The sequence below is a fragment of the Belonocnema kinseyi genome, chromosome 8, assembly GCF_010883055.1.
Source record: "Belonocnema kinseyi isolate 2016_QV_RU_SX_M_011 chromosome 8, B_treatae_v1, whole genome shotgun sequence".
NCBI lineage: Eukaryota > Metazoa > Arthropoda > Insecta > Hymenoptera > Cynipidae > Belonocnema > Belonocnema kinseyi.
In genome coordinates, this window is record NC_046664.1 from 47,975,877 (window position 1) to 47,981,297 (window position 5,421).

General features: G+C 26.8%; 1 long non-coding RNA gene across 2 annotated transcripts in view; it reads right to left on the reverse strand.

The window, feature by feature from the left end:
• LOC117179042 overlaps window positions 1-5,421 on the reverse strand; it is a 44,204-nt gene that overhangs the window by 36,389 nt on the left and 2,394 nt on the right. The gene's annotated exons all lie outside the window — the stretch shown is intronic.

Sequence of the window (5,421 nt, forward strand, 5' to 3'; positions counted from 1 at the left end):
ATATTTTTCTTAGAAAGTTAATCTCTTTGTTAAAAAAATTATTCATTTCGTTCACAAATTCAAGTATTCTGTCCAAATATTTATCATTGCAGTGAAAAAAAAACATCTTTCAGGTTGGAAATGAAATTACATCGTTGAAAATCAAGCACTTTTGTTAGAAATTATTTTTATTTGTTTAACATTTATCATTTTAATTAAAAATTAATTTTTTTGGTCGAAAAATCGCTATTTAATAGAAAATTGTTTTTTCTTTGAATGGAAAGAAATTTTTTGCCGAAAATTGAACTATTTTGTTAAAAAAAATTTCTTTTTTGATTAAATATTTTTTTAACGGAGAAGGTAACTATTATTCCAGTAGAATATTCTGTGATTTTAAATAAAAATTCATCTCTTGGGTTCAACATTTATTTTTTAGCTACGAATCTAATTATTCAATTTTTGTTTGACAATTTATCGTTTTTATCAAAGATCAAATTTATTGTTGAAAATTCAATTATTTAAGTTATAGATTAATTGTTTAATTTTGAAAACTCATGGTTTGAAATTCACCTATTCCAGTTGAAGATTTATAATTTTAGTTAAAAATTAATTCATTTTTCAATTTTTTTCTGTGTTGTTTTGTTACTTACTGAAATTATGGATAGAAAATGTAGCCTTTTAAGAATGCTAAGTGACTCACTTAAAGAGAAAGAATAGTTATATCTCTTCCTATCCCTCAACTTCTATCTCTTTCAATCTATCTGCTTTCAGCAGGGCCCTTCGAGAAACTGTCTCGATCGGCTCTTGCCTGTAACTCTTCACTTCACATCTCAATACTGATAATTCTCTGTAATTTTACAGCAAGTAGATCTGGTAGTATCGGAGCGATTCATTTTACCAGGAATGCTACCGCCCTGAAATGTTTGAAATTCAATAGCACAGCTGGCCTTACATGGCATAATGTCATTTTCCATGTTCACGAGAAACACCTAGCTGAGATTACGCAACTATAAATATAATATAAAGAAGATACTCCTGGCGAATACAATAAAAATCGTCCGTCTCATTATTCACCCAAATATATGTACCCTAATCGATATTCGGTAGCGGCAGAATGCAACAAAAATCCTTGCAACATTCTACATGCAGGTAAATCCACGAAAACTTGAAAAATGATATGCATAATCAGGGTGGCCAACCACCCGGAATGAAAGTGCGACTGAAAATGGATTTCTGAATTATAAATTTTGCACCTAAGATTGAAATAATTTAATTTTTCTAATCCTAACGCACAATTCAAAAATGCTGAGAATTTTTCTTGAGCAGATGCTCTCCAGAATATGCTCAACATTTAAGCTCGGACCGAGCATTAAAAATCGCAACTATCTGGTTTCAAATTAATCTTTTTTGGTTGAGAATTAAAATTATTTTGTTGAAACTTATGTATTTTAACTGATACCTTTACTCGTACAAGTACATTGAAAATTCGAATTTTTGTGGGAATATTAAAGGTTTTTAATCGCATTCCTTCGCTCCTGAATATCGATTAAGGTACGTATCTTCGGGTGAATAATGAGACCGATGACTTTTCGTTGTTTAATCAGGATTATCCCCTTTATATTATATTTACAGTTGCGTAATCTCAGCAAGGTGTTCCTCGTGAACATGGAAAATGACATTATGCCACGTAAGGACCAGCTGTGCAATTGAATTTCAACCATTTCAGGGCGGTTGCATTCCCGATAAAATGAATCGCTCCGATACTACCAGACCTACTTGCTGTCAAATTAAAGTGAATTATCAGAGTTGAGAAGTAAAGAGTTACAGGCAAGGGCAGATCGAGACTGTTTTTCGAAGGGCCCTTCTGGAAGCAGAAATATTGAAAAAGACAGAAGTCGAGGGATAGGAAGCGATATAATTATTCTATCTCTTTGAGTGAGTCACTATGCATTCTTAAGAGGGTATATCTACAATTCATAATTTCAATAAGTAACGAAACAATACCGAAAAAAATTTCAAAATTAATTAATTTTCAACTAAAATTATGAATTTTCAACTGGAATAGCTGGATTTGAAATTATAAGAATGAGTTTTCAACTAAAACTATCAATTTACAACTCAAAGAGTTGAAATTTGCAACAACCTATTTGATCTTTACTAAAAACGATAAATTGTCAACCAAAAATTGAATAATTAGACTTGTAGCCAAAAAATAAATGTTGAAGCAAAGAGATGAATTTTTAATTAAAATGATGGAATATTTAACTAGAATAACAGTTACCTTCTCAGTTAAAAAAAATTTAAATAAAAAAAGAAAAAAAAAATTTCAACAAAATAGTTCAAGTTTCGGCAAAAAATTACTTTCTATTAAAAAAAAACAAACAAAAGTTTTCAAACAAGTAGCGATTTTTCAACAGAAAAAAAAGCATGTAATTTCATTTCCAACCTGAAAGAGGTTTTTTTTCACTCAAATGATAAATATTTAGACAGAATACTTGAATTTGTGAACGAAAAGAGGAATTTTGGAACAAGGAGAGTAACTTTCAAAGAAAAAGATTAGTTTCTACAAAAATATCGATTTTTTAACAAAATGTTTGAATTTCTAATGAAATAATCGAGTTTTTAATAAATAAAGACAAATTATCAGTCAAATTGTCAAATTTTGGTCTACCAAAGATTAATTTTTCAACTAAAAATATGACAGCTAAATTTTCACTTTATAAATTAATTTTCAAGCAAGCAGCTGCACTTCCAACTAAAATTCCGAATCTTCTATTGGAAAAAAATTCCCGGTCACTTGCCGGGTTTTTTTCGGTTCGTAAACATTTTTCACGCTCAATAAAATGAAAAAATTCAACTCTTACGGTGAAATTTTTTTATTTTCAGTACTAAAAAATAACCTACAAATTAAAGCACTTTAAATGGAACTCTTGAATTTTAACCTTTTGAAAAAAAAGATTAAATTCTTTTTATTCAAAAATGTTGTATTGCATTGCTTAAAAATGTATACGTAAAAAATGAAAGGTACTAACACATTTCAATTCAACATGCAGATAAACTGCAAGAATTTTACAATTTTAAAAATGAATCATTTAAAAGTTCAGATTCAATTCTTAAACTGCAAATCCACGATAATTTTAAATATTCTAGAATACAGAATCAATGAACTTTAAAATTTATCCTTGTAAAGCTTTAAAATGCTATTTTGAAATATTGACAAATCTAGCAGTTGTTTTAAATTTATTCAACATTATAATTATTTTTTTAAATTATTAAGAACTTCTAGATATATTTTGAAATTAATAGAGTTTTTTTTATACAATTTAAAGAAAATCCCGGAAATTGGAAAAAAAATTTCTTAAAATCTTCCAGATTTATTTTTAAAAACTTTGGAAATCTTTTAAAATCTTTTTGAACAATGTTTTAAAATAACTTATAAATACCTGTTAAAATTACTCAATTTCTTTTTTTACTAACACTAAGTGTTCAATTACTAATTGAGCACTAAAAATCAACAATTTCAATTAAAAATTAAACATTAAAAAAAATAACAAACATAATTGAAACGTGTAAAATTTAAATACTTTTCAAAATTTCAACGATTCAAGGCTTTGTTTCTCAAACAGTTCCGTTTCAAATAGTTTGATTTTCAATAATTGGTTTTAATTCATTCATCATAAATAAATAGTTAAATATTGCTAAATATTAGGTAATTATTTTTTGTTTTAAATTAAAAAATTTTAAATTGAATGGATTGAAAATTGAATATTCTAGTCTGAAACAATATTTTTAATTTAATAAAAAGCTTTAATTACAAATAAATTATTATGAAGTTCTGTTTGATTTAAAATGATGTAGTTTGTAAATTTTCAATGGGATGCTCCCATTTTTTTTAATGACTAAGATTTTCAAAATTAATAGGTTTAATTTTTAACGCTAAAATCTAGAAATTCTTAATTTTGAACGGATTTAGAATCGTTTTGACAAATCAATTATTGTTTTGTTTTAAAAATATTTCCATTTGCATTTAATAAACGAAGAACGGGTTTTCTCAGAAATTTGCAATTTAAAACGCTTTTAATTTTCAATTATTTGAGTGATTAAGACTGCATTCTAAAATTCTTTAAATAAAAAGAAAAATATAGAATGGACAATTTTTAAAGTAGAAGATTTTCGCATAAAGCTTTATGAATGGTATGATGTCAGAATTGAAAAATATAACAATTCAATTAATAATGTTTAAAACTTTGGAAATCGAAGTTGGACAGATGAGCGGTTAATTGTGAAAAATAGTGTATTTAGTGCGACATTTTTTCAAATAGTACTATATTAGTTTCATTCTTAAAAAAAAACTTTGACATAGTGTAAATACTTTTGGTAGCTGAGGCCTGTACAAAAACAATCAATCTTACTCCAAACCAGCTATAATCAATTGGTACAGTTGGAGGGGGAACTTCCATATTTGCTGGAAAAGGTATATTTTTAGTTCAAAACTAATTAATTTGATTGAAAACACTTTTTTTGTTGTATAGAACTTTCTTTTCTACATGCAAGTTGAACTATTCTAGTTTTGGTATGTAAATTTAATTATCTTTTGACTAAAAATTTAATTCTTCTATTTTTGGTTGAAGAATAATTTTTTTGTGGAAAAACAAACTATTTTATTGAAAATTCGTCTTTTTCGTGTTTAAACATTTATTTTTCTAACATTTTAACCATTATAATTTTTTTTGAGAATTGATATTTTTAGATGAAAATTCATGTACTTTGTTGAAAACGAGTCTTTTTTGGTAGAAAATTAATCTTTTGTGTTGAAAATTCAACTGACAATTTGGTTAACAATTCATAGTTTGTTTGAAGACTCATAATTTTAATTAAAAATTTATTGCTTATAGGTTTCAAATTATCTTTTGGATTTGAAAAATGAAGTGAAAAGTGTTCAAAATTTATTTAGAAACAAAGTTTTTTCGCATTAGCATTACTAATCTTCTAGGTGTGTGGTTAGTTTTATACATATAAAAGTTTAAAAGCTGGGATACTTTAGCAAGCCAGAATAAATCTTTATTTAATGATATACTAGTCAGCGAAAAATGTTGTCAAGTAAAATGAGAAATTGAATACGGAAAAATGATATAATATTCTTTCTAGTCATTTATTTTCCTTGCATTTATATTTACCTTTTTTCCCGTAGTTGCTTCCTTAGGAATATATAGTTAGCTGTACATTTTGTCATTTGTCTGAAAATGCAATAACTTTGTTAAAAAGTTATCCTTTTTGGTCGAAAATTTAAAATTTTCTTTAGGACATGGGTTTTCTTAGAGACGTTGATTGGGCTGACACAGGACATGCTAGAAACGTCCCAAGCACGTTCTTGGGATTTTTATGGTTTTGTGCCCACTGGGTTTTTCGAAAATTTGTTTTTCTGGTTTGAAAATTGATCTC